The sequence below is a fragment of the Humulus lupulus genome, chromosome 4 (assembly GCF_963169125.1).
Source record: "Humulus lupulus chromosome 4, drHumLupu1.1, whole genome shotgun sequence".
NCBI lineage: Eukaryota > Viridiplantae > Streptophyta > Magnoliopsida > Rosales > Cannabaceae > Humulus > Humulus lupulus.
This window is the reverse complement of record NC_084796.1, coordinates 238,825,942-238,839,954: the sequence shown is the minus strand read 5'-3', so window position 1 is coordinate 238,839,954 and position 14,013 is coordinate 238,825,942.

Sequence of the window (14,013 nt, the reverse complement as noted above, 5' to 3'; positions counted from 1 at the left end):
AATTTTACTTGAATAAAAATAATAGCTTTTTAGGTGAAAATAATTTGAATAATCGTTCAGCAGAGGCTGAAGACTCGTTCAAAAAGGTACTGGACTTATCAAGAAGAGGTTGAATGGCTGAATGGAAAAAGAATTCAAAAACTTTCAAAATAATCTGAGAGGGGCGATATATCGCCCCCTGTAGGCGATATATCGCCTGGGCCAGTATGCCCGAGGCTGTCGTGCATCGTTTCGTGTTTTTCGTATCTACGTGCTGCGATATATCGCCCCTATAGCTGCGATATATCGGCACACGCTGATTATTTAAACACGAAATTACACATTTTTAGCTAAGTTTGAATGGAGTAAACAGCCTTGACTAAGCCCTTAAACGTATTCAAAGCTGCTGACTGACCTTATAGCATTCAAACTTTACCTTTATTAAAATTAATCCTCAAAATACTTAATCCTTAATCACCCATTCATAACATGTGCTTAAAATCCTATTGGTTGTTGTCTAAACCTTATAGTATAATAAATATTATCCTTAATATCAGTCATATTAATCAAACCTTAGGTTAAAATTAATATTCTTAAACTATAGGTTAAACTTAGAAAATCTACAAGTACTACTATGAGTGTCCAAATAATTCCCGGTCTGAACCAAAAATCCACAGTCATAAAGATAATACTATAAATACTATAATATTACTATCTAACTAGCTAAGTAAAGTTCTTGGACTCTACATTATTGACATCAAAGTAATAATCAGATTATGAATTAACCTTCACTAGTAAAGTCAATGGTACATTAGGAATCAAGATATAATTAAGAGGGTAAAACGGTAATTTTATCCCCATTTAATTATGAATCACCAATAGAGAATTAATTTGTATGTAATGATTATATCAATGGATACTTTATGATTACAATAAATTACTCAGTAAATATATGTCTTTAATTCTCAAGAGTTCAGTCTCATATTTATAGTGGAATAATCATGAGATTAATAAATATGATTATTGAATTAAAGAGTTTTAGTTAATAATCTTTTATTTATTGGAGCTTGGAATTATTGGTCCATAGGTCCCTGGGGCGACTATATCAACACTAATCAATGTAAGAGTTAAGGGTTAAACTATGAATGGGCTATTTGAGAGAATATTTATTCTTCGGGATAAATGTGCAATTATGTGATAATTGAAGTTGCACAATTTATTATTGCGCTTGTGCAATTTTGAAATTGTGTAGAAATAAAATAAATTGATTTTAATCAATTATTTTATTTAAGTGTGAATAAATAAATATGGATAGTCAAAATTGGTTTTGATTAGGGACATTTTCCGTGATACGTTTATAAGAAAATTTTATTTCAATTATACAGTAACTAAAAATTTATTTTATAAATATATAACTTGAAGTTTTTTTCCCCAAAATTACGGTTTGCACTACATGACTCTATTCTTGGTTTCACTTCTCTTGCAAGACTACCACCATCGTTGATAGCATCATCTTTGGCACAATTCATTAGAAAAAACTACAATCTCAAGCCACAAATAATTTTATTAGTATGCCACAATTAATTAAATAATAGACAAATATATATTTATATGTAAATACTCTTTTTCTCTCTCTCCATTAAAAAAACTTTGTGACATATGGATGATGTTATAGCTCCTTATCATAAAGAGATTCTATCATCTTGTATACATATATATATTTTATATATGTATGATTCTCACATAATTTTTGGTATTGTATGCTACGAACACATGCATCATTCAAGTTTTAATTGATATTACCCTCAAAATTTAATTTAAATTTATATAAACATCATTTTGATGTAATTTAGTATATCTTGAATATTATTTCATATAGTTAGCTAAAATAAAAAAATATTAAACCATAAAATAATAAACATTAGCTAATATCATTTTAAGTTACTTTGCAAATGAGGTATTTTATGTTACGTTTATTTCAAATAATCTTGCTTAAAATTTGTATATGAGTTTTTTTTAAGTTTATTTAGGTTTCATAAAGATGATTAATTTGCAAAATAAGGTTATCATAGTTGTTTAACATGTTGAAATTTATATATGAGTTTTTTAGAATGCTATTGTATACAGTCTTTATTGCGACATATGCAAGTTCTGCAACCTTTGTTGCAACCTCTTTTGCAAGTTCTGCAACCTTTGGAATATCATATGCAATATTTGCAACCTCTATTGCAACATTTTCACCCATAATTTACAAATTAGATTTTTCAAGTTGCATTAGTTGCATAGCATGTATAACATGTATTAATTTTTAAGTTGCATTGAATTGCATTTGAAGTTTCATTGGGTTGCACATGACTTGCATTTGACACATGAATTGGGTTACATGAGTTGCATTTATGGTTGCAGCATGTTGCATTAGTTGTATTTGACCCATGAATTGGGTTGGGCATGTATTTGTGTAATGACCCAACTAATTCTAGACTTTGGACCATTAAAACTACTATACATAGACACTGATCTTAAGAACCATACATACGAAATAGTTATAACTTTATTAAAAACTGTAAAGAAAAGGTTAAAATACATAAAATTCGGGGTATGATATGGGATCCCATTGTTTGAAAATAAAACATAACTTAAATCTTAAATAAATTCGTTACAAAATCAGGTGCAGAAAATACATAGAAAACATAATTGAAATGACTAAAAACAACTTCGTCCTCGAATCGTTCACGCAGTCCACCGAATCCATTCTTCCTCAATACACAATCCCAAGCTGCCAAGAATCTTCCCGCCGCCAAAGCAATTTTCCTGCACATATAAAATAAAGGAATGAGCCTAATGCTCACCAAGGAAAATCTACTAAAAGCATGAAACATAAACATAAACATAACCTATAAACATATAACATATAACTATAAAGACGTATACCATATAGGACTATACTATTAATGGCCATTAAAACATGTGATAAACCATCTACGTCCCTTGTCTAATATATGAGGTAGGTTGGATCACATGATAGTTTATGATAACCCATCTAGGTCCCCTGTCTAATATCTAAGGTAGGGTAAATCATAACTGTAAGCATAAAAATGACAAACACTAGGGCACTAAGCAACTATGAGCCCTAGATAAAACATAACATAGCGTACTATAGCATAAACATATAATACATAAACATACACATGAGCATATAGAAACTATTCTATTTTCCTTACCAATACCAGGATGATGAGAACAAGAACGGCATTTTGGAACACTCCTAAAACGAATAATGAGAAGGTGAGTATTTCTAAAAGAAAAAGATGAAAAGAAATGAACTAAAACCACCGAGAAGAAGAGCTTACCGAAAAGAAACTTCAAGTTCAAATAACTTAAATGCCTAACCAAGAATGGAAAATATTGAGTTAGGATTTGAGTAGAGAAAAGCTATAAGAACTAACGAAACATACAGAAATGAACTAGGAATAGGAATATCTTTGAATGCACTATAACCGAACTACACCTCGATATCGAAAAACACACTATTCACCTTACTTCCCAAGTATTTAATAAGCTTAAGATGATAAAGCTTATAACCCCAACCCAAGTGTTTAACACTCTAAAGTAAACCTAGCCGCTTGAAGGCTCTTAACTCAGCTTGAAGAATGAAAGAAATGGCTGGGTACTAGGTCCTATTTATAGAGTTCAAGAATGAAAAGATCTTCCTTTACCTTGAATAAAATAATGACTATTTAATTGAAAAACATTTGAATAATCGTTTAGCAGAGGCTTAAGACTCGGTCAAAAAGATTCTGAGGCTTGCTAAGAGATTATGGGTTGAATTGAGCTCGGTTTCAAAATCATTAAAAAATATTGCCCTGGAGCTGATATATCGCCCATGGTAGGCGATATATCACCTGGGCTTATATTCCCGAGGCTCGTCGAAACGTTCATGTGAAGTTATGTATTTTTTTGTATTCCCCGAGTGGCAATATATCACCCCTAGAGTTGCGATATATCGGCATACGCTGAAATATTACACGTAATTGCACTTTTTCAGCCTAATTTGAATTGAGTAAACAACTTTGACTGAGTCCTATAACGATCTTAAAGCTGCTGGCAGATTCTGGAGTTTTCAAATATTACTCTTATAAAACTATTCCTAAAAAATACTTAATTTCTCAATAAACATGCACATGACAAGTGTCATGATCTTATTGGTTCTATCTAAACCTTATAGTATAATAAATATCATCTTCATAATCAGCTATATTAATCAAACCTTATTTTATAATTAATATTCTTAAACTATAGGTTAAACTTATAAAATCTACAAGTGTTGCTACGAGTGTCCAACTAAGTCCCGGTTTGAACCAAAATCCACAGTCATAACACATACTATAACTACTACTAGCTATTACTACTACTACTACTACTACTACTACTACTACTACTACTACTACTACTACTACTACTACTACTACTACTAGCTAGTCATAACACATACTATAACACATACTATAACTACCACAGTCATAACACATACTATAACTACTACTAGCTACTACTACTAGCTACTACTACTACTCCTACTACTACTACTACTACTACTACTACTACTACTACTCCACCACTACCACCACCACCACCACTACTACCACTACCACTACCACTACCACTACCACTACCACGACTACCACTACCACTACCACTACCACTACCACTACCACTACCACTACCACTACCACTACCACTACCACTACCACTACCACTACCACCACTACCACCACCACTACCACTACCACCACTACCACTACCACTACCACTACCACTACCACTACCACCACTACCACTACTACCACCACTACTACTACCACTACCACTACTACCACTACCATTACCACTACCACTACCACTACCACTACTACCACTACCACTACCACTGCTACTGCTACTGCTACTGCTACTGCTACTGCTACTGCTACTGCTACTACTACTACTACTACTACTACTACTACTATCTAACTAGCTAAGTAAAGTTCTTGGACTCTACAATTTGACACATGAAATATTAGGTTGATTTTTTAGATTCTTTTTCTTTATTCTTTTATCATGTTTAAATTTGTTTGGGTATTGCTTGGGGTAACATGTGCTTACATTTTAGGTTGCATTAGGAAAAATTAGAATACAAATTCTTAAATTGTCATGGGTTGCATTGGGTTGTACGGGCTTGCATTAGAAATTGTAGTGGGTTGTTTTAGGTTACTTTGGGTTGCATGAGTTGCATCATGATGAAATTTGTAAATGAGTTTTTAAAGTTGCTTGAGGTTGCATTAGGCTTGCATTTGAGATTGTAGTGGATTGCATGTGTTTGCATTTGAGGTTGCAATGGGTTGCATGAGAATGGTTAAATTTGCAAAGAGTTTTTTAAATTTGATTTATGTTGCATTGGGTTTAGTTGTTTTAGGTTGCATTAGGCTTGCATTTGAGGTTGTAGCGTAATGCATTGAGCTTTCATTTGAGGTTGCAGCGGGTGGCATAAGGATGAAATTTACAAATGAGTTTTTATTTTTATTTTTTTGCTTTAGGTTGTAGTGGGTTGCATTAGAATAAAATTAGCATATTGGTTTTTTTATGTTGTCATGGGCTACATGTGGTTGCATTTAGTTGCCTTGAATTGTATGGAGTTGCATAAGACTTGAATTTGAGGTTACAGCGGGTTGCATGAGAATAATATTAGCATATGAGTTTTGAAACCTATTCAATATCGTTGATAACCTAAAGTTCAACGTCTATAGCAAATGTATTATTTTAAATTGTATTTGAAATTGAATTGAGTTGTGTAGGGTTGCATTGGAGTTGCATGAGCTTGTATGTGTTGGCATGTGTTGCCATAGGTTGCATAGAGTTGCATTTGAAGTTGTAGTGAGTTGAATTACTTTGAGTTGCACAAAGTTGCATTACTTTGGGTTGCATATAAGGTTGCATTGGGCTTCTATTAGAAGTTGTAGTGGAGTTGTACTAGTTGAAATTTGGAAATGAGATTTTTTTTTTTTTTTTAAATTTCTTGAGGTTGTATGTAGTTTCATTTGAGTTTGCATTAGGTTGTTTCAGTTATATAAGAATAAAAATAACATGAGTTTTTTTTTTAAAAAATCGACATGGTTTGCATTTAGTTGCAGAAGGTTGCATAAAAAATTTCAAATTGGAACATTGATTTTAAAAAAAAAAATCAATAAGAATTAAAAAAAATCAACATTAAAAAACTCGAGTATAATTTGCACCTATATATATACAAGTAGAGAAAGTAATGATATCAAGTAGAAATTGATATTTGGTAATGCTATTTTTTTACATTCATTTCATTTCAAAATAAATTGAATAATGGAAGTTGAATTTTGTGCTCTTTGTCATGATTGAAACTGAGACTACATTTGAGACCTCTAATATAAATGGAGTAACCAATACAAAGAATAATAATATTTACAAGTAATATATAAACAAAAATATTCAAAATTAATAAATGTTCCTTCTTGAGACACATAAGTGTTCATTCTAAAAAACTAATACATGTTCCACATCATAAACAAAACTAAGAAATATCTTTGTCTTTATCCTTTCTCGAATCCTTTCTCTTCTTCGTTGGAGCTTTGTGAGGTGAAACAAATCGACCTAGATATTCAGACTCAATCTCGTATCCATAAATTTATTTTGACTTTGCATATGAATAAAACAAATAGACAAGCCTAGATCTATGAGTATCAACATTGAAGCTAGATTTTGGAATATCCTTATCATCAACAAATTATGAATGAGTTTATGTTGGATGACAAAGGACGACAATGAAATAAAATGTCCAAAGCAAGAATCAACAAAATCATAAAGTTGTTTTGCAAAAAACTTTTGCACAATAGTATCCTACTCGTACTTGATGATGACATGACATTTTGCTCAATAATGATTTTCAAGAGGAACAATGAATTACATAACCTAAAGATAAGAACACGAAAATAAGGAATGAGTAAAACTCTAGAATAATGAGCCCCAATAAATCAAATTAGCCAGATGAACCACAATCAATAAGATACAATTACATGTTTCCACAAATTAAAGCAACTTAATGCAACCTTAAAAAATAACAAATAAATATATAAAAAAAGAAGGCAACCTGACGTAACCTACTGCAACCTAAATAATAGAAGAAATAATTTTAAAAATTTCAAAAAATAGCTCCAACTTGCAATATATGTTGAATTTAAACCTCAATGTATTCAAATGGTCTATGAAATGAATTAATAATGAAATTGAAAATGTATTTAGGGGGTGGAATAATATGATGAGCAATTCTTATTTTTTTTCTTCCTTTAATAGCCTTTTGATCTTTAGCATCACCACTCAATAATAATTTGGGGGCTGCTTTTGAAGAAGAAGTAGGAGAGGTAAGGAAAACTAGGTATGAACCATGCTTTATGTAATGACCCAACCATTTCTAAGACTTAGATCATTAACCCTACTAGACATAACTACTACTTTGAAGAGAACATACATGAGAAAAATTCATAACTTTATTGAAAACTTTAAAGTAATATGTGTAATACATAAATGAGCTCATTGTTTTAAAATAAAACATAACATTAAATGAAATTGTTTACAAAGCTAAATGCGTAAAATACATAAAAAAAATGTAATTTAAAGAGACTAAAGAAAAATAACGTCGTCCTTGAATTGACACGCAACCCATCCACTCCATTCACCTCAACACACACACCAAGCTTCCAAGAATCCTTCCGCCTTTGTATCTATTTTCCTGCATCACACTAAAAAGAAAAAGGAATGAGCCTAATGCCCAACAAGGAAAATTTACCAACATATATATAACATCAAACGTAATCATAAGATCATAACAAAACATACACTATAAAACATATATCTCAACTATAACCCATGTACATGGTGAATATTGGGGTTTGCTAGCTAAGCAACTATAAGCCTCAAAATACAATGAGGTTTGCTAACTAAGCAACTATAAGCCCAAAGAATATAAAAGTGTTGGGGTTTGCTATTTAAGCAACTATAAGTCCCAAAACATATATACTATAACATATCATAACATAACATAACATATTATAGCATAATCATAACATACAAGCATATAAAAACTACCTATTTTCCTTACCAAAACTGGGATTTTTTAGAACAAATGCGGGACTTGAAACACTCCTAAAACCAGCAATAAAAATGGTGAGTATTTCTAAAGGGTAAAGAATAATTGTGGAAACTAAACCTTCAAAGCAAAACTTACTAAGGAAGATCTTTAGGTTTCAAGAGCCTAATCAAAAACCAATATCAAAAGTTAGGATCTGAATAAAAGGACTAAAGAAAACTAAAGAGTTTTAAAGGATTGAACTTAAAGAATAAGAGTACCTTAGTTGACCTTATGGATTGGTCTAACTCCAATACTGAAATACACTAAACCTCACTTCCCAAGTATTTTATAAACGAAAAAGTTATAAATCATTATCTTTGAGTCAAAATAGGTTAAGATAATGCCATAGATAAAATTGCAAATGAGTGCTTTAAAAACTGAACTATAGGCAACCAAAACACAAGATGACCAAATGAACAACACATCAATATTAACCCAAAAAACACAAAAGAAAGAAAAAGTGAAGCTCATGATATATAAGATAATAGCTCCATTATACCATACCAAGAATTTCAGGATTGAAGCTTCAACATGAGACAGAGGGACAACTACATCAAGCTTCTATGACTTGTTACAAAGGACGGTGGCTTCAAGCATATGTGACTGCTGGGAGTGGTTTCTGTCGGCCAAAGGTGGCTTGAGTGATTCGATTGTGTGAGTAAATAGAGGAGAAGGTATGGGAGAGGGTGAGTGGGAGTGGGAGTTCGCAGTAGAAGCAGAGAGTGGGGGAGAGAGAGAGGACCTGGAATGGAGAGGGAAAATGAGAAGGGGAGAATTGAGAGGGGAAATGAGAAAACACGGTAAAAATGAGGTCAAAAAAGTAAGTTTGACATATAAATAAAAAGAAACAAAATATAAAAATAGAATGTATAAATAAAAACTGTAAAAATGAAAAATAAAGTTTCAAAACCGTATATATGGTAAATTCCCTTTTTGATTATTATATTTATTTAATTAATAATAAGATGATAATGTAAATTTAAATTTTGAATTTTAAATTTTTGAATTTTAAGTTGTTATCTTTTTTCCTTAAAAAAATGATACCTTATTTGAATATCTAATTATTAATTAAATAAAATAAAAACGCATGAAAAATCAAAACCCCATTTTTCAGGGATAGGCCACACGCATAGGACTTGAACTTCTCTATGCGTGTGGCACATCTGATGTTATCAGATATTGGTTTTTCATTTTATTTTTAATTAATTAATTCAACATTTTAAAAAGGGTTTTAAAATGGAATGTTAGATTTTTGTCTATTATCATTATCATTATTATTATAAAAGATAATTGATTTTTCTTTATTATTATTATTATTATTATTATGGTAATAATGTCTATATATTCTATTTGATAGAAAATAGAAACGACAAGTCTTGACAAGTTTTATAAACAGAAGAAAAACTATCTTCTTTTTCCCAAAAAGAAAATCATTTTCTCTCTAGTCTATAATCAAAAGTCTCATGTGTTGCGAATACTTTTGATTCATGAAATTGATCCTTGTTCTCTATGTGTCCACCCACATCTTGAGGTGTAGAGAAAATCTTGGAAGATCTAGGTGTGAGTACTTCAGCAAGGATAGGAAGATCGAAACATATATGAAAAGATTCAAGGATTCTGGATGGGCTACAAGAGGTAAATCATTTTCGTATTATTTTTCATATTCATATTATATATTGGTTAACATATTGCATATTAAAAGATCCTCATATAAAGATTGTTTATATGAATTTTTTTTGTTGTATACCATTACCACAATTTTCGCTGCGCACTAGGAACCGTTCCTAACAATTGGTACCAGAGTCATCTTTAATCCCTGCATATGTTAATTTTAGTGTGAGTACGTATCATATACATTTTTATACTATGTGTAATATATGAATGAATGGTTGTTTGTGTATGAATAATTTTTGTTCTTAAGGGTTTGTTTTCATGGTGTTTTTGGGTTAAGAAATGTTCTTAATTTTTTTCTAGATATACAAAAATTGTAAGCCATTTTAGGGCATAGGAATTTAGTAATTTATTTTAAATTATGAAAAATTCTATAATGGCCCGAGCCTCGAGCACAAACCACGAGGTCCATGCCGCTGCCCCTGTATCCATGCGCACGCTTGCACACCCAGTGCCTAGCCTCTTGTGCACCTGTGCCTTGCGCCCTTGCGCACCCAGCAACCGCGCCTGCACCCCTGCTCCCCTACCCAGCGCCCAGCTCTTCTTGCTTGCGCCCCTGCCCAGCGCCTAGCTCTCCGCGCCTGCAACTCTACAACCCATCCTCCTACGCACCATTAGCCGCACCATGGCCAGCTGCAACCTAACCATTGACACACCCATTAGGGTTTGTGTCATGCAAACCCTAATGGTTGTGTAATTATCCATTTGGGCATGATTGAGCCCAATATAATCAAAAGTGCTTTAATTATAAATTTTGAGTTAATTGTGGTGAGTCAAAATTCCAATTGGGTCTCAATAACTTGTTGGTTATAAAACCCAAAGTTTAATTATTTTAAATTCATTTAAAATAATTAAAAGGTTATTTAACTCATAATGGTTAATTAAAATGGTAATGGCCCAAAGACTAAAAGAGAAGGTCCAAGATCAAAGGAGTTGCTCTTTATTATGCCTTCGTTAGTTTAATTATTTTTGTGTATTTTTTGCAAGTGTTGTAATTTTCTAGAAATACCCAAAACACCCAACCCGTTTTTATTTATTTGTTTGTTTGAACATGATTAAATTGTTTAATACTTTATCATGCATAATAACATGCCATACATATTACCCACATAGTACATATTAATGGTTGCACCATACTTTGCCAACCAATCCATACCCAATATCATATCGAAGTCAGTCATACCCAACTCTATCAAATCCACCGACAACTCTCTGCCCTCCACTATCACTGGCAAAGTTCTGACCCATCTCCTGGATACCACTAACTCTCCAGTGGGTAACAAAGTTCCAAACCCCACAGCATAAAAACCACAGGGTCTACACAATCTATCAATAATACTACTAGCAACAAAAGAATGTGTAGCACCAGAATCAATCAATACATTATAAGGGGTTCCAGCACTAAGAAGCTGACCTGTAACTACTGAGGGAGAAACCTCAACTTCTGCTTGTGTCAATGCAAACACTCGAGCTGGGGCCGAGCTGTCCGCTTTTCTAGGCTCTTCCTTTCTTGCCTTAGGGCAATCCTTTTTAAGATGACTCACTGCTCCACATGAGAAGCAGGCCATTGCCCTAAACTCTCCCAAATGACGCCTCTTGCATCTAGGGCATTCAGGATAAGACTTCCAGGCTTCATTACCACCTGGACGACCCACTGAGATACCATGGGGCCACCTATCAGGACCTGGAACTGGGAAGGGGTCAGGAACCTTCCTCTTCTGCTCACTGGGGCCTCCACCCCTACTAGAACCCATAAATGGAGGACCTGTCCTCCTGAAATCCTTTTTGGCTGCACTGTCTCGTCAGATCTTGTTCTCTGCACTCTCAGTTGTGAGTGCCTTCTCAACCACCTGTGCATAGGTAGTAACCCTAACCACAGTGGTAATACGCACATCACGAGCTAATCTGGGCTATAGCCCATGAAGAAATCTCTCTCTTCTGTTCCCATCAGTGGGCATCAGCTCCATGGCAAATTTTGCCAAACGATCAAACTTTAAGGCATATTCAGTCACTGACAAACTTCTCTGAAGTAGCCTAATCAACTCCTCAGCCTTTGCTGCCTTGATGGCATCATTATAATATTTCTCGTTGAACAGAGTCTGAAACTCTTCCCAACTCAGGGCATTAACATTTCTGGTCTGGGTAATAACCTCCCACCAAATTCGGGCATCCTCCCGAAACATGTAAGTGGCATAGGGCACCCTATGATTACCAGTCACCCTCATTAAATCTAGGATGGTGGTAATCATACTCATCCACTGCTCTGCCTTGGCAGGATCTGCACTGCCTTCAAAAACTGGAGGTTGCTGCTTCCTGAACCTTTCGTAGAGAGGCTCCCATTTATTTCCAACCTCAGGCAGCTGCCCAGCTACTGGCACTGACACAAGAGGTGCCTCTGATACACTAGCCACTGCATGTGCTTGCTGTTGTCTCAGGAGACGAAGCTTTTCTCCCTGTCTCAACACTGTAGCCTACAGATCATTAAATAATTGCTGCCAGTTTGCAGGAGCTGGCTGTGGAATCTGTCCTTGGTCATTCTCTTGACCCTTACTATTATTATTCTGGCCTTGATCACTCTGGCCAGTTGAAGCATCTGTCTGTCCTGGATTCATTCTTATCTCTTATACCTTGCTGAAACAATGATCAATACGGCCAGTCAGGTAGTAATAACTAAACCTCTTGCCGCCTTACGGTCCAAGAACAAGCAGACAATTATCATATTCCACAGTCATACAATTATACAAGCAGATACATGTTTATAGAATTTAGCACTTAGCATGTATCACATAATAATTCACAATCAACAATACTAATAAGTATGTTCTAGTAATCTCAGTACTATTTAGCACACAGTTGCTGAGGATATAATATTTCATGGCACGGGTTTAACATGATGTCTCATGCATACAGGTAAAGCATTTATACTATATTTAAGCAGTTAAACATATAAATACATAAATAGTTACCAAACTATGAGTCAAGCTTGACTTCAGCGATGAGTGTACATGCCCAGCCAGTCTACAGGAACCCTATCCTTGGCACGCTCTGATACCAAGTTGTAATGCCCTGGTTACCCCAGAACAATTATGGTGAACAGTGAACTGGAAATTTAACTCGCTACCCGAGTCCTTTGATTAAAAACTTGCTTCTAAGTGTTATTAACAGGCTAAGGTGGAAAACCAAGCAAAAGGAAATGATATATTTTATTTAGAACATAAAACTGTTCATGGGCCCATCAAAAACATTTACAAGTTATTTACAACTCAAAATGGTCATTACTGTTTCAAATTTACAACTCGCCGACCTAAGCGGCAAAAATAGGGTAAACCCCCTAGTTCTTCTGAGAACTCCTTGGCCGTGGTGGTCAAGCAGCCGCATATGTACACAGCACCACCTAAGCTCTCCACTCAAGGCTGGGTGAGCTTTTATTTCCCTTTACCTGCACCACATAGCACCAATGAGCCAAAGCCCAGCAAGAAAACACAATAATGCATGAATATAATATCAACAATGATCATAATAATCATTCAGGACTTTCAGTCCAAAATAGAGGAGTGACAATTAGAATAGTCACTAAAGTGGGTTCAGCTTCCTTTAGCCATGTGACGATAGGGTCACCGGGGCCGTACAAATAAGTGATCCTTTCACTAGCTTATCAAGATAAGTGCTCGATGAACAGGTCACCAATATAACCTATCGCATGACCATAGAGTCATAATCGTGGGATTCCGCTCCCTGGCCATGTGACAAGCTGTCACCTAGGCCTTAGGCCCTGGCTCTGAGTAACTAGTCCTAGACTAGTCAAGCGCTTATAATTTTCATAGACCTTAGGGTCGGTCTAGCATTAATGCTTCTAGAGTCATTCAACGCTGATATCGATTAGATCCAATCTTTTATCGGCCCTGTGTTTAGGACGCTTATGCCGTTTCTGACTCTCAGGTCATTAATATGCGACCAGTGTTGTCCTTGACTAATCAGTGCCATACACAAGTAAGCAAGCTCTGCTAAGCATTTAATATGCAATCAATGTCCACATTTATCAACCAACATGCCTCAACAACAATCATGCATGTCATATACACGGGGTGCAGTTTTCTTACCTCTGGTTCGAGCAAGAAATAAAACAAGAACAACTCCTGAGAACGATCGACCTTTTGATTCCTTAGCAGTTA